Genomic DNA, 26,269 nt, shown 5'->3' with positions numbered 1-26,269 from the left:
TTGTTACCAATGCCTCTGCTATTTCTACCTTTGCTTCTATCAGCAACCTAGGATGCATTCCATCTGGACACGAGCTTGATAGATTTATGGATACTAAGAGAATCAAGCGATATGGGGATAGTGCGGGAATGGTGAGTTGGGATAGATGATCTGCCATGATCTTTCTGAACGGCGGGGCAGGCTCGAGGGGCTGAATGGCCTACTCCTTCTCCTATTTCTTATGTTTTTATGTTCTTATGACCACACTGCATACCTTTGAGCACCCTCCATCACAATCCTCAGCCTGCACATTTTGTAACAATGGTAAATTGTTTTGCTTGCAACTTCATCTGATTTGCTTTACAGCTGTATAGCTTAGGAATGTTTATTTCTTCTTTAAACATGTATTTTCTTGTTAGTGATAAAAGGGGAGAAAAAGCTCATTATGTTCCAGAATTAAGGCCCTTTCCATACTAGCCTGTACATGACTACAGCTGTTAAGATGCATTTTGTTTGGGTAGAAACATTCAGGTGTACTGAAAGTTAATTGATAGCCCATGTTTTTTTTTTACATTGAGTAACACATTAACCTGAGGTGATACTAAGCTCCGTTGATCAGTCTAACTCAGGCCTACTGAGACAAATCACTATTGTTCTTGGAAGGTGGGGCTGTTAAGTGCTCCCAGATTGTGATTAGTCTTTTCCGGCATGCTCTGCAATGTTCCTGTCTCTATTCTGCATTCTTGGTCACCTTCCAGCAAGTTTTCCTGTTTATACCACTAAGTGGGAACAACGGATTGTGATATGATAATAAAGAGTAAAGATTTTCAATCTAAATGTATCCAAAAACATTTTAAATCAGCCGGTGAAGTCATTGGCGTGCTGCAGGCAAGGCGCTGCTCAATGTTGGATGAGGCAGACAAAGCAATAATTTCAGAAACTGGACGAATACAATAGAAGCCACAAACACTGCCGTTAAGCAGCTCTGCTGTGTTTCTTTTTGCCCCACTCTCTCAAAATTATAGCACGGAAGTCTTCAGCACATCATGGATATGCCAGTTCCACTGGAGTTATCAACTCCCATCCTATTCTTTTATATTCTTCCTTTTCAAAAACATATCCATTTCAGTCTTAATAATGCTACAATTTCTGCATGGCCACTTGTGGTAAAGCATTCCACGTGGTTATAACCCTCGGAGTGAAAAATGAATTTAGCTTCCTGCTTCATTCTTCTAATGCGGAGTCTGTGGTCTCTGGTTACTGATTTCCACAATTGGAAATAATAGGGTAGATTTCCACCTTCACCGCCTGGGCTTAAAGCATCGCTTTGGCAAAGCACAGAGAAATGGGCGGGAAATGTTGCACATGCAAAGCAGAGTCCACCAATTTTCCTTCCACTTAAAATAACGGCACGGGGCTTCCACGTTCTACCTCACTTCCTCCTGCCACCATAATGGCTGCTGAGCAACTCTGCACACAGGAAATGAGAACCCTACTGCTACATGGCAACCACTGACTGAACAAGGAGGAGTTATTTCCCTGAACTTTTAATAAGTTCTTTTTTACTGCAAGCAGGTTTAGTGATGGGAAAGACATAGTACCACTGGACAGGTCAGTTAATAAAATTTCATAAAGTGATCTGTGAAACATTTAACAAGTACAGAAAAATTCCTTTTCTATCTTCTGCTCTGATGAGCAGACAAATAGAGTTCAATAATGCGCTGATAAAATGCAACATCCATACCGACACCTGGGAATCCCTGGCCAAAGACTGCCCTAAATGGAGGAAGAGCATCTGGGAGGGCACCGAGCATCTTGAGTCTCATTGCTGAGAGCATGAAGAAAACAAGCGCAGGCAGCGGAAGGAGCGCGTGGCAAACCAGTCTCCCCACCCACCCTTTCCTTCAATGACTGTCTGTCCCACCTGTGACAGAGACTGTAATTCCAGTATTGGGCTGTTCAGTCACCTAAGAACTCACTTTTAGAGTGGAAACAAGTCTTCCTCGATTTCAAGGGACTGCCTATGAAGATGATGCACAGCTGAGGTTTAATAGCACACACATGCTTCAATCGTGAGCAGCAGTTATTTAGATCATCTAGAATTACATTACAAGCAAGTTGCAATGATGTAACTGGGCTTGGCAGTCTAGTCTTTCTTAAACCGATAGCTTTCTGTATTTAATCTTTCAATACTAGCATCCAACAATAGCAAAAAAACTAAATGGGCTGTATGTTCTCTTTATACTCACATCCACTTTTCCATTAAATTTAGCAAACAGAGGAACATATATGCCTTAATCTGTAGAAATATTCCGAAAACTGAAGCATAAAGTTTAACAATTAAAATATAATGCGGTGATTGTAATGTATGCTCACAGGTTTGTGGAGCTATTGCAAGGGGTGGGCACCGGAGGGACTGGAGTGCATCATTTCAACAAGGAACAACATTTTAATTTAATTTGATTTGTCAAGTTTCCCTTTAATGTTTATTAGTAAATTTACAAAAGGGGAACATTTGACTTAAAGGTATACTAAAATAATTGTAGAACTGCTGCATTATGAGTGGCTTAGCCAGTTACATGATGTTCATAAGACTCAATAAAACCACAGTCAATTGAGTCTAGGTCATCCACGATGAGGCATGCAGTTATGAGCCGAGTGGATGAACTGGTACTGTGTAGTCTAATTGTTAAACCTTTGTTAATAAATCAATTCGTTCTTAATAGCAATGTGTTCCTATGAATTCTTAAGCAAAGAACCCGTGAAGCAAATACATTACAGTGATGAACATTAAAAGCACATGCTCAGCCTGATAAAATCAGATATGATCATTGTTGAATCAGATATCCCCTGTGCCCGGCTGACATCAATAGAGAGCCTGAAACAAATCCAAACTCAACGGAGAGTCCATATTTTGGGTATTTCAATTAAGAGAGAGTCTAGCTGGAAAATTTCTATACATTTATTTACAGCTCCAAATGTGTGTAGAATGATTGACAGAACTAAATTATGAATGTTTCTAGCAACAGCAAAACAATGATCGATTTGAACTGAGTTGTCAGGGCTCAATCTTGAGCTGTTGGAAGCCAACGGAGTGTGAGATAGTTGAATAGTGTAGAGTTTAGCCTCAGCGAGAATCATTGGGAGAAAAGTACCAACATTTTCATTTATATATTTTTACTGCATTTTGAGTTTAAATTGACGTTGATTTACTTCGTTTTAGCAAGCCCCTGTTCCAACAATCAATTTAATATTTGGTCCCCAGATAGGGAATACATCAGATATTAAACTGATGTTAGCCAAAAGGCTGAGCTGTTCATTCAGTGCCTCAACGGTGAGCTGATTTGAGATGATAATTGATAATTACAGGATTAAAAAAGAGCTGTTCTTTTCATTGACTGTTTCCTGTGGCATTTGGGTTAATGTGTAAATTAACACAGTAGGAGGTAGAAATTGGACCTCATTGCATCTGTTTTTGAGTGTAAAACGGATGCAATGAGGCCCTGTTTCGGGGACCAACGTCTTGCGTCCAAGGAAGCCTGGAAAATGTCAAATCCCAAATCCAAAAATTAGGCCGGGCCATTTTCAGGCATTCCTGGTGGCTGCCTAAAACAGGTAGTAGGCCCCTTATATATGGAAATGAGGGGCATGTTTTAGGTCGCCTCACAAAAACTGGGCAGTGATGAAAGGTGTAGGAGTCAGGTCTGCCCCACTCACTTTCTTCAGTGGCCATTGCCCACATTAACTAGATGTATGATTTTTAATGCAAATATTTATCAAAACCATTCTGTGGAGACTGGAAAAGCATGAGTGCTTCCCCAATGTGATCGCCACACGCCTGTCCCCACTACCACCCCCCACCCACTTCCAACATGCTCGATAGGTTGAGGAGAGGATTAGGAAGATCAACGTATGGTTGCGGGGCGGGTGCAGCAGGGAAGGGCTGACATTCGTGGGACATTGGGACAATACACCAACAGAAAGCTATAAAGAACTGAAACACCAGAGATGTTCCTGGAGAGGGGTTAGTTGGAGCAATGGTGAAGGATTTAAACTAATATTGGAAGGGTTGAACACGGAAAGAAGCATTGCTTGATTTACTTCTGTGAAATGATGTGGGGTAAATAACTGATGAGAGTAGGAGAACAATTGGAAATAGCAACCACAACATTGTTCAGTACAATGTAAGAGTAGAAAACAATAATAAATAGTCAAAAGATTAAGGGTGCTGGACTGCAAAAAGGCAAAGTTCAGTGAGTTAAGAGAGAATCTGGCCCAAAATAACTGGCCAGAACAATTAGCAACAGGTCAATAGATCATCAGTAGGAAATCTTCAAATACAAGATGCATAGATTGTGACATTAATCTTTCTATAAAGTGAAAAGGAGATGAATTAGAGTTCTGTTATGTTCATATGTAAATAATGTAACTGAGTACAGTAGACGTGACTAAGTGTGACCCTAGTTCCTTTATTCTAACTCCAGAGTGTTCAGCATGGGAGGCCTGCTTATATACAGTGCTCGCAAGGGATGCTGTAATCCCTTGGGACTCCAACAGGTATGCCCTCTGGTGGCAGTATAATACTGGTTACATAGGGTTGTATACATAACAAGTTCCATAGATAAATAGTGAGATGAAAACTAAATGGAATCATAGAAGGGAGGCAAATTATAAAGTTAAGGCTAATAATGCTAAAGATAATCATGAGAATTATAAAACAGTGCTCTAGGTAAGCAAGAGAGGAATATAAAAAAGACAGATAATTTGAAAGGCTTTTATAAAGCATATAAAAAGTAAAAGAATAGTAAACGAGTGGATAGGACCACTCAGGAATGAAGGGGGAGTTCAATTGTGGAGGATGAATGTATGGCAGAACTATTAAAAAAATAATTTGAATTGTTCTTTTTGACAAATAATTGCAGAAGGACGACACCGGTATACTCAAGGAAGATAGGGAGCAATTAAAAGCGCTAACTGTAGAAAAGGAATTGCTTCTATAAAAATTAATTAGCAGACTTCAAGAAAGATAAGTCACCGAGCCCTGATGACATACACTCAAGGCTATTGAAAGAAGTCAGAGATAAGAGAGCAGATTTTGGGCATTATTATTTAATTCTTCTTAAATATACAAATTGTGCTGCGAGACTAGAGAGTAACTATAAAACATCCTTATTCAAAAACAGAGAGACTATAGACCAGTTGTTCTAATGCCAATGGTGGTCAATCTCTTAGAATCCATAATTCAAGATAAAATTAGAGTATATTTAGGAATACTTGGGTTAAACAAGGTCAGCCAGTATGGATTTATTGAAGGCATGCCATGCTTCAATAATTTTAGAGTAAGTTTTAGGAGAGACCAATTGGATTATTAAAGGCCACACAATAGATCTCGGTAATTAAATTAGAGAACACACAATTTTGGGCCACACCCTGGTGCAGTGTTAGTCCCCTGCGCACAAATGGTGAGATCCGCGAAGCCCCGGACGCCTTTTAGACTGGGTCTTTACTTGTTGGAGTTCAGAAGGATGAGGGGGGATCTTATAAAAACATTTAAAATAATGAAAGGGATAGACAAGATAGAGGCAGAGAAGTTGTTTCCACTGGTCGGGGAGACTAGAACGAGGGGGCACAGCCTCAAAATACAGGGGAGCCAATTTAAAACCGAGTTGAGAAGGAATTTCTTCTCCCAGAGGGTTGTGAACCTGTGAAATTCTCTGCCCAAGGAAGCAGTTGAGGCTAGCTCATTGAATGTATTCAAATCACAGATAGATAGATTTTTAACCAATAAGGGAATTAAGGGTTATGGGGAGCGGGTGGGTAAGTGGAGCTGAGTCCATGGCCAGATCAGCCATGATCTTGTTGAATGGCAGAACAGGCTCGAGGGGCTAGATGGCCTACTCCTGTTCCTAATTCTTATGTTCTTATGTTCTTATGTTCATCACCATGAAGACGCCGCTGCGGGAGGAGGAAATTGATCCTAGTCTGAACCGCTACCAGTCCCATAAGAACATAAGAATAGAATAGGAGCCATTTGGCCCCTCGAGTCTGCACCGCCATTCAATAAGATCATGGCTGATCTGATCATGGATTCAGCTCCACTTCCCCGCCCACTCCCCATAACCCTTTACTCCCTTATCGCTCAAAAATCTGTCTATCTCCACCTTAAATATATTCAATGACCCAGCCTCCACAGCTCTCTGGGGCAGAGAATTCCATAAATTTACAACCCTCTGAGAGAAGCAATTTCTCCTCATCTCAGTTTTAAATGGGTGGCCTCTTATTCTAAGATTATGTCCCCTAGTTTTAGTTTCCCCTGTGTGGAAATATCCTCTCTGCATCCACCTTGTCGAGCCCCCTCATTATCTTATATGTTTCAATAAGATCACCTCTCATTCTTCTGAATTCCAATGAGTAGAGGCCCAACCTATCCTCATAACCGCCTCATCTCTGGAATCAACCTAGTGAACCTTCTCTGAACAGCCTCCAATGCAAGTATATCTGTCATGTATGCAACCCTATGTAACCAGTATTCTACCGCCACCAGAGGGCGTATCTGTTGGAGTCCCAAGGGATCCCAGCATCCCTTGGGAGCACTGTATATAAAGCAGGCCTCCCATGCTGTACCAACACTCTGGAGTTAGAATAAAGAGACTAAGGTCACACTTACTCACGTCTTCAGTACTCAATCACATTACTTTATTCTGGACATAAAAATATCCCTCTTTAAATACGGAGATATTCCTTAAATATGTAGGTACTTCAGCTTGGGATCAGGAGCTTCCGAGTTGGCATTGTGGGATTGGGTTGGAGGATTGGCAGCACCAGAGTCGGTATGAGGGGACTTGAGGATCAGGGGCTCCAGAGGAGCAATCGCATGGTCGAGAGGGAGGGATCGAGGATGGGGGCCTGGTTGTCGGGGCTGAGGTTTGGGAGGAGGATCAGGAGGCCTGGTGGTCAGAGATCGGGGATCTCAGGATGGTGATGGCAAGTACTTATTTTATTTTATTTATTTACGTGATGCTTAGGGGTTGGTTCTCTCTGGTTGGCTGCCTCAGGCCAAGCCAAACTTTCAGCACGGACCTGAAGCAGGAGTTAGGCTCCTTATTTACATATGCAAATGCACTCACGCCTACTTCTTGTTTGACCTTACCCCATATGGCGGGTGGTGCACTTCCAGTTGGACGCTTCCTGCCCGCCAATTTGGGTCCTTAGGAGACCAGATAGAACCTGAAAAATGGGCCCACATAGTGTTTATGGAGTTTTAGAAGGTGCTCAATAAGCTCTTTCAAGAGGCTTGGGAGAACAATTAAGGCAACTGGAATAATTGTAAATGTACAGCATGGATAGAAAGTTATTTGATGGGCAGGGAACAAAGTGTTGGAGTAAATGGGTTATTGCTTAAGCTGGATAAAGAGTTAGAAGTAATGTATCCCATGGGTCAGTGCTGAATCCACTTCTGTTCTTGGTACATATGGTTTGAACTTGGTCATTGGAAGCACAACCTCAAAATGTGCTGGCAATGCAGAAATAGGGGGTTTGGAAAACAGTGAGAAGGACTGTAAAAAGAGTTCAGAATGGTACAGACAAGTTAGTGGAATGAACAAACAAATGGCAAATGTAATTTAATGTGGATTAGTGTGAAGTAATATATTTTGGAGCAAATACAAGGAATGGGAATATACACTGAATGGAAAGACACTGAAGTCTGTGAATAACAGTGAGGCCAGGGGACTTAAATACACAATTCCTTGAAAGTGCAAGTACATTTAGTCATTAAAAGGTCAATAGAATTTTTGGTTTTACAAACAGGGGCTTTGGACTCAAATTTGCCCAGGAGTTGCTCCGTTTGTTTTGGAGCAACTTGATTTTTCTGGAGTATCTTAAAAATCCCCATTTTGCACATTCAATTTGCGCCAGTGTAAGTGAGTTAGTTAGGATTTTTTGAGTTTAGTTTTTTTTTCCAAAAGCTGTTACCAGCCACCTATGTCCGTTTTGGCCATTTAGGCCACTTTGGACAGCTAATAGTTGCTCCAGACTAACTTAGGCCAGCATATGTGGCCACTCGTGGCCGCAAAGAAAACCCTTACGGAGAGTTAAGAAATCAGCGCAGGTAGGTACATCTGAGACCATTCGGCCAGAGATAGGGGCGGGAAGGGAAGCGGAGAGGACCTTGCAAAGCACTAAACAAAGCACAGCAACATTCAAGAAGCAGATAAACATTCAAGAAGAAATAAAAAATAAAACTAAGTCCTACCTTCCTATCAAAACTCGGCCCGGAAAGTCAGTGGGCCGGCTGGTGCAGGAGGCCACTCGGCTAGGGACAGATGCAGGACGACCGGGGAGAGCACAGGGAACTGGCCGCCGACATCCAAGGAGAAAATGACTTCTAAGATAAACTGCCAACCTGCCAAAGGAAACATGGAACCTCTCCTTCCACTGGGTATTTCACTATTGAGATAGATATTCCAGCGGCAGTTTCTGGTCAGCTATGGTGTACAGCCGTTCAGCTCATGAGCAATAGCCTTGATAATATACTCAAGTCCTGGAAGTATTTGGTAATTTTGTACTAGGGGCTAACAGTAAACAAGAACTGGATTGAAACCATCCAAAATTATTTCACTTAGGAACCATAGACTTTTCTCCCATCCATCTGAGCTTGTTTCGAACATAATGAGAGACCTGAAAGACAGCGTTCTACCCCACTCAGCCAGGCCACTCGGCCTGGGATAGGGGCGGGACACATTGGGTCTCACGCTGCAACATGCACACAGAAGCTGGGGGCAGGAGCTACTGTGCATGCACGTATATTCCAACACGCATGTGCAGAGCTGCCGGCACTGTTTCTGGTGCAGGGCCCGAGCTCCGCCCCCCCCCCAATCGACTGGCCACGCCGTGCCAAGCCCCGGGAGAGGCAACACAGCGGCCAGAATTGAGGGACATTTTATCGGCGCCCTTTTCAGCCCACAAAGTCGCCGCATCTCTGGTGAGTGCGCCAAAAAAGAGGTGAGCCAAATTTGAGCCCATTGAGTGCAGAGTAAAGAAGTAATAATAAACTTATACAAAATACTGGTTAGGCCAGTTACAAAAGTGTATGCATTTTTGGTCCGGATTAAGCTTCTACATTCCCGAGCCCTATTCGACAAATTAAACACCTCGATCATATCCTCCTCCATCTTCTTGTTTCTGACGAGAATAGTCCCAAACCCATGTGTTTTATTCTCTGGTCTCCTTAACATAGCAATTGCTTCTTTTGTACGTTTTCCAGCTCAGCTTCATGCTTTCTGTGCTGTTAATGCCAAAATTGCACACAATACTCGAGATGGAGCCTGCCCAATGTTCAATAAAATGATCAGATTACTTCCTTGGATCTATTCTCCACTCCTCTTTCTATGCAACCCAAACATCCACTTCTCTCCGGACAGCGAGATGATACGCTTGCTTGCACTTCGAATAACGGCCCACTGCTCTAGCGCCAGGCTGTGGAACGAGGGCCTCCCAGCCTGCAAGTCCCTTGCTCAGCCACACCTACTGCTTAGCTGCTGTCCTGGTTTGTGTTGTGTGGAGCAATTCTCAATTTTCGCATTCTTTTTCAAAGACAAAGTAAGCCATAATCACCTTATGGGAAAGATCTGCAACAGGTAGAGACGCCTCAGGCCAGTGCTGCTTGCCCCATGAGGAACAAGCTCTTCAAATCCTAGAGAAGAATGTAATAAGAGGGCATCGAAGATTGGGAAGTAGGAGAATGTGTGGCAGCTGCAGGTTTATGATGGCATTCAGTTTCTCTTCTTTCCCATCCTACTGTACCATAAAATATTCTGAATATGAGCTGTCGGGTTGAAGGGCAGGATATAGTGCCCCTTAGCTAAAGAGCCTCCAGATCTCACAGGTCCTGCTTCTTTAAAGGCATGATGTTTTTAGAGCATCAAACATTTGTACAGATCCTAGACAGCATGTTATAGTTGGTGGTTCAAGTGGAGAAGTCCACTGTCGACATATCTTGAACATCCCTCATTATAACTGCTCAACCATTGGTGGCCATGCCTTCAGCGGTTTGGGCCTCAATCTCTGGAACTCCCTCCCTAAACCTCTCCGCCTCTCTACAATTCCTTCCTCCTTAAAACCTACATCTTTAACCAAGCTTTTGGTCATCTGCCTTCATTTCTTCTTTTGTGGCTCGGTGTCAAATTTATCCGTTTTGTCTTGTAAATTGCTGTGAAGCGCCTTGAGACGTTTTACTACGTTAAAAGGCACTATATAAATAAAACATTTTAAAAGTTATTATGCAGAACTAAGTTGAATAGCTTCGCAGCACCACAGCCCACTCTCAGGCACCTGGCAGATCCAAAGATGTCTGCAGTAAATGCCCGCATGACAGAGACTGTATTTCTTCCATAAAAGCCTGGGGTGCCAGATTGAAGAGAGTTGTCTCATCTGGCCTCTGAAGGACCGGAGCTGGGTCACAGACAAGCATCGCACAAGGCTTCACTAATCTTATTGGTACCATTAGGTCTGCTTTCCCATAGACCTGTGGCCATGCAGAGGTAATGACCACTACTGATGGTATGTCAGTGCATGCATGATCGTGCTGTCTCTCAGGAAGACAGCACACATTCATGTCATCCCAAAGCTCCCTCAAATTTGTGTACATAAAACTGAAAAAATGCAGGGTTAGGCTGACGTTTTGCAAGTTCTTGGTAAGTTTTTGAAATTGCTTTTCTCAGATAGAAATTGTTCGGCAAAACAGTAACAACTACTTTTATTTATATAGCGCCTTTAATGTAGTAAGATGTCCCAAGGCGCTTCGCAGCAGTGTTGCAAGACAAAACAGATGTGGGCATGCAGTTACTGGGAAATGGTGCATAGCTTAGCATAGTGGTTATGTTACTGCACTAGTAACCCAGAGGCCTGGACTAATGATCCGGAGACTTGAGTTCAAACCACGGCAGCTGGGGGAATTTAAATTCAGTTAATTAAATAAATCTGGTGACCATGGGTCCAAATTTGGTCCACCCATTTTTTTCGGTGCATTCACCGGAGATGCGCCGACGTCCGAGGGTGAAAACAGCTCCGAAAAGATCTCCCCGGATTCTGGCTGCTCTGTGGCCTCTCCCATGGCTTGGTGCAGCGTGGTCCATTAGGGGGCGGAGCTAGGGCACTGCACAAAAAAATTGCCGGCAGCTCAATGCATGCGCACTGAAGGTTTCGTGCATGCGCAGTAGCTCCTGTCGCCAGCCGGAGGTCCCTTGGAGAAGTCCAGTCCCTCGGAGAAGTCCTTCGGAGAAGTCCTGTGGAAAGTCGGAGTCCTCGAGAGAGAGAGAGAGAGAGAGAGAGAGAGAGAGAGAGAAAGAGAGAGAAAGAGAGAGAGAGAGAGAGAGAGAAAGAAAGAAAGAGAGAGAGAGAGAGAGAGAGAGAGAGAGAGAGAGAAAGAGAGAGAGAGAACATCGGAGTTGGAGAGAGAGTCAGAGAGGAGTTAGAGAGAGTCGGCCCGCTGACTATCTGGGCCGAGTTAGGAAGGTAGGACTTAAGTTTTATTTTTTATTTATTACTGATGGTTTTTATGCTTCTTGAATGTTGTTGTGAAGGTGTTTAGTGCTTTGCAAAGGACTCTCCGCTTCCTTTCTGTTATGTATGGAGAAAGAGTCAGACTGAACACTTTGAGCTCAAAGTAAAGTGTGACCTTAGTCTTTTATTGCAGGTCTCCAGAGTGCCTCTCCAACCTGTGAGGCTTTCTTAAATACCTGTGCTCCCAAGGGATTATGGGAGCCCTTGGGACTCCAGGGGATGAGCCCTCTGGTGGCTGTACAGAGTAAATACAAGTTCACATATATAACACTTTCTCCCCCCTATCTCTGGCTACCTGCGCTGATTTCTTAACTCTCCGCAAGGGTTTTCTGTGCGGCCACAAGTGGCCACATACGCTGGCCTAAGTTAGTTTGGAGCAACTATTAGCTGTCCAAACTGGCTTAAATGGCCAAAAAGGGCTTAGATGGCTGGTAACACCCCCTTTTGAAAAAAAAACTAAACTAAAAAAAATCCTAACTAACTCACTTACACTGGCACAAATTAAATGTGCAGAATGGGGATTTTTAAGATACTCCAGAAAAATCAATTTGCTCCAAAAAAAACAGAGCAACTTCTGGCCAAATTTGGGCCCCATGAAATTACCAGATTGTTGTAAAAAGGGAAGGAAATCTGTCGTCCTCACCCAGTCTGGCCTATATGTGACTCCAGATCCAAAGCAATGTGGTTGACTCATAACTATTCTCTGAAATGGCCTTGCAAGCCGTTCAGTTGTATTCAAGGCGGCGATGCACCACCACCATCTCAGGCAATTAGAGATGGGCAATGAATACTGGCCTTGCCGACGACCTCCACATCCCAGGAATAATTTTTATTTATTTATTTAATTAATTAAAACTGCAGCCTAATCTGCCTGGCATCCCTTTGTGGATCTTTTTCCAAACATCACAAATAGTGGAATTCCGAGGAATAATGATTGGGCAAAGAAATGATTTAAGAATTTGCGCAAAAGCTCAAAAACATAATAGGAACAGGAAAGAGAAACAAAAAGATGGCTCAGAAATTGTTGAAATATAATTGCCTTTTTTTTTTCCCCCCATGTACACAAATTTGAAGGAGCTTTTGGAGGAGATGAATGTGCTGCCATCCTGGGAGACACCATAGTCATGTGTGCACAGACATGTAAATGTATTTACTGCTACCTTGTAGCCCCCAGACATCCATTTTATATAGGCATGATTTACATCTGATGTCCCAAATGAATATTTAAATTTTGATCCCAGCTGCTTGATACCAGCATTTCCACCGGCACCAGAAATGAAAGCAGATGGGACCGGTGTTAAAGTGAATGGAGATCTAGCGAAATGAATCTCCATCTCATTTCTGTCTATATCCCTTTGCAACCAAAAAGTGCGCACCTGTATTTATCATGAAAAATAACACCAGGTAAAAAGCTGCATTGCAGCCCTTGGAAAAGCTGCAAAAAAGGAAAGTTAAAGTTTTTATTTTTTAATTCTTTTTCAACGATTCGACAGTTAAATGTCTTGTGAATGTTGAGATTTTTTTGCAATTTTTGGGGGGTTTCCCCCTCCCTTACAAGGCCTCTCTCGCAGCGGTATCGGCCTCGGAGTGAAGTCGTAGAAAATTCCCGGTTTGGGCCACAAATCCTCCTGCAACATCGATTTTTACTGCTGCGCAAATTGAAGGTTGAATTTTAGGCCTCGTTGCGGTAGTATTTTTGGTGGAAAAAATACCGCTTTTGCCAAAAAGTGAATTTCTAGCCCCAAGTGTCCTCCTCACAGCTTACTTTCCAACCTAGCTTTGGATACATTACACTTGATCCCTTCATCTAAGTCATTTATATAGATTGTAAATAGCTGAGGCCCAAGCATGGATCCTTGCGGCATTCCACCAGTACCAACCTTACAACCTGAAAATGACCCATTTATTCCTACTCTATGTTCTATCCTTTGACCAATCCACTATCCATATTAATATATTACCCCCAACCACATGAGCCCTTATCTTATGTAATAACATTTCATGTGACACCTTATCAAATGTCTTTTGGAAATCCAAATATGCTACAGCCACTGGTTTCCCTTTATCTACCCTGCTAGTTATATCCTCAAAAAACTCTAAGAAATTTGTCAAACATGATTTTCCTGTCATAAAACCACATTGACTCTGCCAAATCATTTTATGATTTTCTAAGTGCCACTTCCTTAATAATGGACTCCAGCATTTTCTCAATGACTGATGTCAGGCTAACTGGCCTGTAATTCCTGGTTCTCCCTCTTCCTCCTTTCTTGAATATGGGTGTTACACTTGCTACCTTTCCAGTCTATTGGGACCATTCAAGAACTTTGGAAAGAAACTAAAGAGTAGGGTGAACTTGATCCAGAAACTTGCCAGGTCCACATGGGGAACAGACGCTCAAACCCTCTATGGCAGCACTAGCCCTGATGTGCCCTACAGCGAAGTACTGCTCTCTGGCATGGCTATACGTCCACATGTCAAATCTGTTGATGTCCAGCTGAATTCTACTATGGGAATTATCACTGGTATGCTTTTATCAACACCAACACCTTGGCTGCCCGTGCTTGCACCATCACACCTATGTAACGAATATGCAATCTCCAGAGAATATAACCACTACACTAGCGAAGACATGCCAATTCAAGCCGACTTGAATAACCTACCACCAATCCGTCTCAAATCTAGAAGACATTTTTGGACCATCACCAAAGCCCTTCAGCGATCTCCCCCTTAGACTTGATGACCGATGGCAAAATGCTTGGAAGAACTGCGACATATAGAGGACCCCACTGTACAACCTGAAGGATCAAACCTTCCTCACAAACTGGAGAACCATCAACTGGTCATGAACGATGCTGTCACCTTCTCCATAGGTGGAAGATTAAAGCATCCGCATCATGCGATTGTGGAGCTCCTAATCAGACCTTGGAACACATCATTGAGCACTGCCCTCAGAGGAAATTTGCAGGCAGTCTGCAAGATATCCACGCTGTTACATAGGAAGCTTTGGCCTGGATATCCAACTTCGATATTGACATTTGATTTGCTACTACCATATGAAAGAAGTGTGGTCTAACCAAGGTTCGATACAAGTTTAGCATAACTTCACTATTTTTCAATTCTATCCCTCTAGAAATAAACCCTAGTGCTTGATTTGCTTTTTTATGGCCTTATTAACCTGTGTTGATGCTTTGTGATTTGTGTATTTGTACTTAGGTCTCTTTGCTCCTTTACCCCATTTAGATTCTTGTTTTCCAAGGATGTAGGCCGTCAGGTCCAGAAGATTTGTCAACTTTTACTCCTGTTAGTTTCACCAGTACTTTTTCTTTACTGATATTAATTAAAGTTCCTCACTCTCATTAGTCCCTTGGTTCCCCACTATTTCTGTTATATTTTGTGTGTCTTCTACTGTAAAGACAGATACAAAATATTGGTTTAATGTCTCTGCCATTTCCTTATTTCTCATTATAATTTCTCCTGTCTCAGCCTCTAAGGGACCAACATTTACTTTTACCACTCTCTTCCATTTTACATACTTGTAGAAGCTCTTACAATCTGTTTTTATATTTCTTGATAATTTACTGATGTATTCTATTTGCTCTCTATCAATTTTTTGGTCATTCTTTGCTGATTTCTAAAACGCTCCCAATCCTCAAGCTTAATCACTCTTCTTGGCAACATCGAATCCTCTTCTTTTAATCTAATACTATCAATCTCTTTAGTTGGCCATGGGTGGATCACTATTCCTGCGGAGTTTTTATTTCTCAATGGAATATATATTCATTGAGAATTATGAAATATTTATTTAAAATATTTGTCAGTGTTTATCTGCCGTCATACCCTTTTAATCTAATTTCCCATCTAGCCCAATCACCCCTCATACCTATGTAATTGGCTTTGTTTAATTTAATACTCTACAAATACATCACTCTCAAACTGAATGTGAAATTTTACATATTATGATCACTCTTCCCCAGAGGATCTCTCACTTTGTGATTACTAATTAACCATGTCTCATTACACAAAACATCTAAAATAGCCTCTTCCCTGGTTGGTTCACACCGTATTGTTCTAGGAAACTGACTCAAAGGCATTCCATGAACTCTCCCTCCAAACTATTGTTGTCAATTTGATTTATCCAGTCTAAGAGAAGATTAAATTCCCCCATGATTATTGCATTACCTTTGTTACAAGCTCCTCTTATTTCTTGAATACTCTGCCCAGCAGTATAGCTACTGTCATTGGGCCTATAAATTACTCCCACCAGTCTTTCTTGTCCCTTGTCATTACTTATCTCCACCCATACCAATTCTACTTCCTGCTCCTCCGAGCCAAGATCCTTCTTCACTACTGTCCTTATGTCATCCTTTATTATCAGAGCTACCTCACCCTCCCTTTTGTCTCTCTTTTTAAAACATCAAGTACCCGGGAATATTCAAATCCCAACCCTGGTCACCATGCAACAACATCTCTAATGGCTATTAGATCAAATCCCATTTGTACCATTCATTTGTCTATCATGTTACAAATGCTTCGTGCATTCAGATAAAGTTAATTTTAACTTTTTAAACATCATTTCCTGATTCAACACTGATGCACTATTACCATTAAACTCTGTCCCTTCCCAGTCACATTGATGGTTCTTTGCATTGAAGGCTGTGTTTCAGTTGCCCATGTGTTTTCTGGCAGCTGCATTTCGAACGAGGTTCTTGGGATCCAGGAGAATTTCGATTGGTTAGCCAGGGACCTCGAGGGGCCTGCTTCAGTTTGTGGCCATTTCCAATATGTCTTCAGCCTGTCCTTGCCTGCTTACTGGATCCAACAAAATCATCAGAGGTGGGGAGAAAGCAGCAGTGGTGGGGCATCCACCACGAAACATAGAAACCTCATCCCGGTGCAGTTCCGTCCAGCCTCTGCTGGAAACCTCCAAATCACTGTGCGAGAGTAGACTGCACTGCTGCACTGATCTTGCTGAAGCCTTACTTATAGCTCTCTCCATTTAATCAAGTTGATTTGACAACCTGTGAATGATGAGATTATATTTCTGACCAAGACCTTTATATCTTTTAATATGAGCACTCAAGAGGAATGCAAGGATTGACACAACAGACTTTGCCATTTGGGGCCTCTGCTGCAATGGTCTGCCTCTTGCCTGGAAAGTATAATATATATATTGGAACCATTGCAATAGCGTCCCACACATGAGAATTATACTCCTCCTCCTTATCTGCCATTTGTCTGAAGCGGAAAGGCACTTTTCCTAAAGACTGCAACAATTTTTCGCGTTCAGTCAGCAGTCTTCGTCTACAGACTGGGATCAAGATCCCTGGCCTCACCAGCTGCGGATGAAGTGACCTTGCCTTTCAGCAAGATGCCTCCTGTTCTTCTACCACTTCCACCGCTCAGTACATGTCCCAGTGAGCGCCTTTCAAACTGACCATCTAGATCCACTAGATGAGGTGATGGAAGACACAGTGACAAAGTGCCAGGTGAGGTGTCTGGGGACTGCTCCTGAGGGACCCACTGGTTCTTCATGGACCATACCTGCAAATACATAAAAAGACAACATTAGGAGAGAGATCCTGCTGGACTTAAAACATAACTGCTGAGAGCAAGCAGCTTATAGAAACATAGAAAATAGGTGCAGGAGTAGGCCATTCAGCCCTTCTAGCCTGCACCACCATTCAATGAGTTCATGGCTGAACATGAAACTTCAGTACCCCCTTCCTGCTTTCTCGCCATACCCCTTGATCCCCCGAGTAGTAAGGACTTCATCTAACTCCCTTTTGAATATATTTAGTGAATTGGCCTCAACTACTTTCTGTGATAGAGAATTCCACAGGTTCACCACTCTCTGGGTGAAGAAGTTTCTCCTCATCTCGGTCCTAAATGGTTTACCCCTTATCCTTAGACTGTGACCCCTGGTTCTGGACTTCCCCAACATTGGGAATATTCTTCCTGCATCTAACCTGTCCAAACCCATCATAATTTTAAACGTTTCTATGAGGTCCCCTCTCATTCTTCTGAACTCCAGTGAATACAAGCCCAGTTGATCCAGTCTTTCTTGATAGGTCAGTCCCACCATCCCGGGAATCAGTCGTGAATCTTCGCTGCACTCCCTCAATAGCAAGAATGTCCTTCCTCAAGTTAGGAGACCAAAACTGTACACAATACTCCAGGTGTGGCCTCACCAATGCCCTGTACAACTGTAGTAACACCTCCCTGCCCCTGTACTCAAATCCCCTCGCTATGAAGGCCAACATGCCATTTGCTTTCTTAACCGCCTGCTGTACCTGCATGCCAACCTTCAATGACTGATGTACCATGACACCCAGATCTTGTTGCACCTCCCCTTTTCCTAATCTGTCACCATTCAGATAATAGTCTGTCTCTCTGTTTTTACCACCAAAGTGGATAACCTCACATTTATCCACATTATACTTCATCTGCCATGCATTTGCCTACTCACCTAACCTATCCAAGTCACTCTGCAGCCTCATAGCATCCTCCTCGCAGCTCACACTGCCACCCAACTTAGTGTCATCCACAAATTTGGAGATACTACATTTAATCCCCTCGTCTAAATCATTAATGTACAATGTAAACAGCTGGGGCCCCAGCACAGAACCTTGCAGTACCCCACTAGTCACTGCCTGCCATTCTGAAAAGTACCCATTTACTCCTACTCTTTGCTTCCTGTCTGACAACCAGTTCTCAATCCACGTCAGCACACTACCCCCAATCCCATGTGCTTTAACTTTGCACATTAATCTCTTGTGTGGGACCTTGTCGAAAGCCTTCTGAAAGTCCAAATATACCACATCAACTGGTTCTCCCTTGTCCACTCTACTGGAAACATCCTCAAAAAATTTCAGAAGATTTGTCAAGCATGATTTCCCCTTCACAAATCCATGCTGACTTGGACCTATCATGTCACCATTTTCCAAATGCGCTGCTATGACATCCTTAATAATTGATTCCATCATTTTACCCACTACTGAGGTCAGGCTGACCGGTCTATAATTCCCTGTTTTCTCTCTCCCTCCTTTTTTAAAAAGTGGGGTTACATTGGCTACCCTCCACTCGATAGGAACTGATCCAGAGTTAATGGAATGTTGGAAAATGACTGTCAATGCATCCGCTATTTCCAAGGCCACCTCCTTAAGTACTCTGGGATGCAGTCCATCAGGCCCTGGGGATTTATCGGCCTTCAATCCCATCAATTTCCCCAACACAATTTCCCGACTAATAAAGATTTCCCTCAGTTCCTCCTCCTTACTCGACCCTCTGACCCCTTTTATATCCGGAAGGTTGTTTGTGTCCTCCTTAGTGAATACCGAACCAAAGTACTTGTTCAATTGGTCTGCCATTTCTTTGTTCCCCGTTATGACTTCCCCTGATTCTGACTGCAGGGGACCTACGTTTGTCTTTACTAACCTTTTTCTCTTTACATACCTATAGAAACTTTTGCAATCCGTCTTAATGTTCCCTGCAAGCTTCTTCTCATACTCCATTTTCCCTGCCCTAATCAAACCCTTTGTCCTTCTCTGCTGAGTTCTAAATTTCTCCCAGTCCCCGGGTTCGCTGCTATTTCTGGCCAATTTGTATGCCACTTCCTTGGCTTTAATAATATCCCTGATTTCTCTAGATGGCCACGGTTGAGCCACCTTCCTTTTTTATTTTTACGCCAGACAGGAATGTACAATTGTTGTAGTTCATCCATGCGGTCTCTAAATGTCTGCCATTGCCCATCCACAGTCAACCCCTTAAGTATCATTCGCCAATCTATCCTAGCCAATTCACGCCTCATACCTTCAAAGTTACCCTTCTTTAAGTTCTGGACCATGGTCTCTGAATTAACTGTTTCATTCTCCATCCTAATGCAGAATTCCACCATATTATGGTCACTATTCCCCAAGGGGCCTCACACAATGAGATTGCTAATTAATCCTCTCTCATTACACAACACCCAGTCTAAGATGGCCTCCCCCCCCTAGCTGGTTCCTCGACATATTGGTCTAGAAAACCATCCCTTATGCACTCCAGGAAATCCTCCTCCACCGTATTGCTTCCAGTTTGGCTAGCCCAATCTATGTGCATATTAAAGTCACCCATTATAACTGCTGCATCTTTATTGCATGCACCCCTAATTTCCTGTTTGATGCCCTCCCCAACATCACTACTACTGTTTGGAGGTCTGTACACAACTCCCACTAACGTTTTTTGCCCTTTGGTGTTCTGCAGCTCTACCCATATAGATTCCACATCATCCAAGCTAATGTCTTTCCTAACTATTGCATTAATCTCCTCTTTAACCAGCAATGCTACCCCACCTCCTTTTCCTTTTATTCTATCCTTCCTGAATGTTGAATAACCCTGAATGTTGAGTTCCCAGCCCTGATCATCCTGGAGCCACGTCTCCGTAATCCCAATCACATCATATTTGTTAACATCTATTTGCACAGTTAATTCATCCACCTTATTGCGGATACTCCTTGCATTAAGACACAAAGCCTTCAGGTTTTTTTTTTAAACACCCTTTGTCCTTTTAGAATTTTGCTGTACAGTGGCCCTTTTTGTTCTTTGCCTTGGGTTTCTCTGCCCTCAACTTTACCTCATCTCCTTTCTGTCTTTTGCTTTTGCCTCCTTTTTGTCTCCCTGCATTGGTTCCCATCCCCCTGCCATATTAGTTTAACTCCTCCCCAACAGCACTAGCTGCATCATATTGTTCTCTAGGTGTATGGCAGCGTCTGTGGTTGAAACAATCAGCAAGTAAAGTACTATGTTTTGTACAAACCCTGCATAGGAACATCCTCTTGCTTCACCGCCTCTGGCCTCCAGAATAGCATCGTGCCCTTGAAATTCCAGGGTTCTCTCTTCAAATGATGCAAGATCATGTATTGTCATTGGACCATCTCCAATTGCAATTCTTTTCCCTCCAATTGTGTGCAGTCTTTTCTTGCCAGATTAGTCTTCTTTTAGTTACATTACCATGTGGGCCAGCCAACCTACGTGTGATGGTGAACATCAGCAATATTGTGATTCAAGGCATGTGGAGTTTGCAGGAGGTCTGATTGAACAAATGTCAGCAGGACACCATTTTCCTGGATGTGATGAAGGGATGGGTATGTGGCAAGGTAAATGGTAGATCGAGGATACAGATTTGATGATGTATTGACATTCAGCACCGTAGCATCATTGAAGAACTTAATGCTCAGGTGCGGATCATAAATAAGAGGCATTCTTGCATCTGCCTACCTTGCCTCTGCTGGTAATATTGTTGAACTTCTTTTTGCACCACGGTCAAGCCCTGGTCACTCACATTAGTGCCCTCTGCCACCTGCTGCCAACCCTTTTAGCTGGAGCCTTGGGCAGCTTTCCATTGTGGTTTGGAAAAGGACTTCCTCATGTGCTCTACATCCTACAACAATATTTAAATGCTTTCATCCTCAAAAGGTGGGTGTAATGTATGCATCTGTGAATATGCTCACAGGTTTGCAGAGCTATTGCATTTTGGATTGACTTAGCCAGTCATGTGATGTTCACATCTCAATAAAACCCCAGGCAGTTGGGTCTAGGTCACCCACGATGAGGCATGCAGTTGTGAGCCAAGTGGATGAACTGATAATGTGTAGTGTGATTGTTAAATCTTTGTTAATAAACCAACTACTTCTTAATAGCAATGCATGCTCTGAATGCTTAAGCAAAGAACCCATGAAACAAATACATTACAGTGGGTTGTCTATTTCTTTCAATATCTTATTATGGACACTGGTGAACCAGGCATGCGGCTGCCCCTGCAAAACATTCCTTTAACTATAACAACAATTCCAGAGCCAAGGCAGCAACTTTCCACTCTCTAAAATCAGCATAAAAATGTAAAATGAAAGTGGGTCAGAAGCAAGCATTGAAGTCAACACTGCTGCTTTAACGAAATATGTCCCTTGAAAGGTCTGCAGTAGAAATGGCACTCCCTGGAGTTACTGGGTGTGTGCCCAATAGATGCACACCATGCAAGCCTGGAGCACGGCCAGTTCATGCTAATTACGTGGTTAACAAATTAATGTGCTCTTCCAGACCTGTCTGATAAATACAATTTCAAAACACTGGTGTTGCACCCCACCCTCCCAATACCTGACCGAAAACAGTGTTGTTCCTCATCCTAATTTGAGTTTTTTTGATAAAAAATAAATGAATTATTTTTGAAAGTTCAAGGAAACAGAATGATTAGAATCAGCTGTGGTTTGCGAATAGACAGTAAATATTTTAATTAGTGACAGCGGAAAAAGAAAAAAAAAAATAGACAAACAGTAACAGAGCCACAGACATATACAAAGACCAACAGTGAGAGCAAGTGGGGGGGGGGTGGGGGGGCGGGGTTTGTGGGAGAAAGAGAGCACATGCTCTAGGGTGGATGTAGTAGCAAGAGAAAGAAAGAAAAGAGAGAGAGGGAGAACAATAAACAGAAAGACAAAGACAGGTAGACAGACATCCAGGAACTAATCACATAACACTAAATTCAAGTTTGTAGAGATTGATTAGAAACTTATAAAGCAGTTTTGCTGAACCAGGTAGTTCACACCAATGCCTTCAGGCACATACCTTCTCCCTTCCCCTCACTGCTGACAGGCCCAGAGAGAGAGAGAGACAGGGCAGTGAGTCAAACCCCACATTACATTCCCCAGTTCTGCCAAACCTCAGCTTCCCCCTCCAGAGTATGAAAAGACCACAGGACCTTCCTCCATATTGCCAATCCTGTACCGCCCCCCCCCCCCACCCCAGTGCTGCCGAACTCCAATCCTATCATGTCTGAGGACCATCTCCTCGTACCACTGAAGCCCAAGATCACCCCCAACTACTGCCAACTACCACTTACTTATCTTCAACTATAGGCCATCTTGTTGTGTATCATCAGCTTCAAAAATAATAAGGAATAAAAAGTACTAAATAAACATATGAAAAATATAATGTTTATGTTTTTCGCAGAATACTGCAAAGTCTTGGAATTTGATTCCCAAAGCACCTGTAAAAATTACACAATACCATGCAATAGAATTTGACTTATTCAGTTATTGTAAATCAGTGGCCCAGATCTTACGTCCAACATAGCATACCATCCCTATTGTTATAAAAACAGCATCACTGGGAGCAATATCATGGGAGAGCTGCTAGTAATATATAAATAATCTTGTGTATTGTGCACACTTCCTGTAAGCAGCATATTTGGCTCCAAAACAAAGTAATTGTGGCATATACTTGAGAGGATTGGCATGTTGTATATGCTGTAATACACATGGGTTCATGTCCCACTCCAGGGACTGGAACATAAGAATCTAAGCCTACACTCCAGTGCAGTACTGAGGGAGCGCTGCACTGTCAAGAGATGCCGTCTCTCAGATGAAACATTAAACCGAAGCCCCGTCTGCTCTCAGGTGGATGTTAAAGATCCCATGGCACTATTTCGAAGAAGAGCAAGGGAGTTATCCCCGGTGTCCTGGCCAATATTTATATCTCAATCAACATCACTAAAACAGATTATCTGGTCATTATCACATTGCTGTTTGTGGGAGCTTGCTGTGCGCAAATTGGCTGCCTCATTTCCCACATTACAACAGTGACTACACTTCAAATAGTACTTCATTGGCTGTAAAGTGCTTTAGGATGTCCGGTGGTCCTGAAAGTCGCTCTATAAAGTCTTTCTTACAGAACTGATGGAACATGGGCTTCTTTCCCCTCGAACTGGAATTGACCTTTTCTTGGCAGTAAGAGATTCTTGAACTGTTGGTATGTATATAGATAGGATAGCAACAGATCTCTCTATCGACAAATAGCAGTTTACATAGTGTACACACTATTCAGTACATGATTTGTGGCTGTTTGTGTTGAAGTACAAGAATCTAGGTATTCTGGTGTTTAAGGGCAAACTCAGCAGCCCTGTGCTCCCAGAGAAGAGCTGCACGTTAAAGGAGTGAAGGTCAGAGATAGGACAACACTGTCGCCCCCAGTTCTCTGGCTCATGGCCCCTTAGAGTGCAGCTGCATACCCTCATCTCCAGAATGAGAAGGGCCACAATCTCTTAGCATAGCAGGCCTGTAATGAGCTATTTAAATGTTAAGCAACCATCAAAATTGAATTGCTGAAGGTTAAAAAAAAACACCTCCATTTTTTGAGCCAGTCCAGTACCTTAGCTTTTCCTGACCCGGGAGAAGATCCTCCTTGTTGGACATTGATCCTTTAATCTGCGTATTTCTGAGCTGAAAGCATAAATTGAAGGTTAATATGTAATAATCAGCTCTTCACATCTGTCAGTTTGAGAAAGTAGATTCCACTTATGGCAATCATCACTGTCCATTTTTCAGCCCTAAAGAGTTAAACACACTTGCAGGTTTGGATAGTAATAAGGCATCATCTTTCTCAGAGAGACAAAGAGGAAGAGTCAGGAACGAGATATTTTTTTTAAAAAAATCAATGTTTCACCCCTCATTTCTGAAAGCCTTTTTTGGGGCACAATTCCATGGGCCTCTGGTACCTCATGCAAGGGGCCACTAATTCAATGTAAACCTTGCCCCCCAGTGTCGTTGGGAACATCACACCCAAGTCCAAGCCAGACCTTGGCCAATGTCCACACATGCGCACTTCTAGCAAGAGTTGCTGAATAGTGATCGGGAGAGCGAGCCCTGGTCTATTTTCCCCCTCCTTGACCCAGGAGTGCTGAGGCCAACAGCTGTATCTATACCATCGTACAACTAAGATCGGGAATCAAACGTGAGAACTTCGTTATACTGACAGAGCTATTGGACTCGCCTCAGAATGAAATATTTCAGCCATGATGGAAGGCTTCAGGGAGGAGGTAACATTAATTCACTTAGGGATCATTTTAAACTCACCCACCCAGTGGGAAACCAGGTGTGATCAGAACAGTAACCTGATTTTAACTTCCATTGATTCAACACCATCACCATACTCACCTTCCTCACAAAAGTTATTCCCCCAATGATCACTCCACTCTGTCACTATCATTGCTAAGAGCTACCCACTGCCGCGCTCACAAGCAAATGCAATCTGCACACATCTCTAAGCAAAGTCGCTGTTAATAATTGTAACATATAAACATCTAACAACTGTGGATTTCAGTTTGAAAGCATACTATAGAAATTCCTTATCTAAACTTTAATCTTCTTTACTTGCATATGTTTTATGCATAGTATTGTGTAGTATCTCAAAAAGATAATAAGTCGGTTATCTTTTTGTGACATTGCTGTTGCAATCAAAATCCTGATAAAATTATACCATCAGTTTTGTGACAGCTTTAAATATCTTTTTTCACATTGGCATGACAGGAAAATAAACATATTGTGTAAACATATTTTGGCAGATGGAAACCGACAATAAAAAGGTGACCCTGGGATTCAAAATGACCTGGGTGCTAGTTAAAAAAAACATTGAAACAATGGAAAAAATGACAACAAAAGAAACGGCAGTAAGTGAAACCCCATCATACTCAAAAGATAAATCCACAGTGTACCACATACATTCTTAACTATTTGCAGTTTACCTTAAATATGAACGAGTAGGAAATGAATGTTTTATTCAGCAGGTCTTGCTCTGATTACTGATGAGCTACTGCATTGAATTAAACTGGATTTTTATCATTGATCATCATCAGAGATAAGAATGTAACTCATTCAAATCACATACAATCACTCATGTGCTGTACATAGGATAACAGATGGCTGGCAGTGGTTTGCAAAACGTAATTCAATCAATCAGAGATGTCATGCAAGGTTAAAAACTCACAAAGTACCAACAATGTCCAAAATGCAATTAAGATTACATTATAATCTTTTGTTCCAGTTATACTAAACAGCCTTTATTTTCCCAATTGCATTATTCAACGTCGCTGGGAAACTTTGGCCCACTGGCAGTTTACCTTCTTGTCAAAAGGGCAGCCCCTAACTGCTTTGGGCAAGATGCTGGCCTCACAGGAAAGGACGGCAGCCACTTTCAGCCCCTGATGACCTCTATTATGGGTGATTGAGCCAGAAGCTCAGTCAAAAGAAGAATATTGACAAACACCGAGACTGGGTCAATGATCTTGCAAACTTGATGGCAGATGACGTGCTCAATGATTTCCTCACCTCGGCAGTCAAAATGTTAACTAAAGCTGGATCCTGTTAGCCGCTCATCCACTAAGCAGGATTTTGTTAAGGGAAGGAGAGTTGTTAGGCAAGAGCAGAGGGCTTCAATAGTGGCGCTTGAAGTTATTATTTTTTAAATTAAAAAAAAAAGAGCAACTAAAAGCTGCTGCAAATATAAAAGTTATAATGCAGCACATCATGAAGCCAGGAGGGTCATTAGGGAGATGAAGCAAGATCAGGAAATTAATTGGGATCAATGGTTGCATTCCTGTGCAAGGGCATACAATTACAAAAATTCATCCTAAACAGTTTTTCCCCCCATTCCCTGAAGTCAGTCATCAGCCATTGCCAAAAAGATTTCTCTGGGCTAGTGCCAATGACTAACAAGTACTGTGGTCGCAATCAATCCATGACACATCTTTGAGTCAAGAGATAACATTACATTGAATTGACTAAAGCGCAATAGGCTACAGTAAAGAATCATCCATATGCAGATTGGAGGATCGATCCACATGAGGGGGACCCTAATGAGGCTGAAAACCACCAGGGAACCTTGCTGACATCAGTGGCTCTTAAGTTGGTCCTTCAGGAGG

This window comes from Pristiophorus japonicus, chromosome 15, assembly GCF_044704955.1.
Source record: "Pristiophorus japonicus isolate sPriJap1 chromosome 15, sPriJap1.hap1, whole genome shotgun sequence".
Classification (NCBI taxonomy): domain Eukaryota; kingdom Metazoa; phylum Chordata; class Chondrichthyes; family Pristiophoridae; genus Pristiophorus; species Pristiophorus japonicus.
This window is presented reverse-complemented; position numbering follows the sequence as displayed.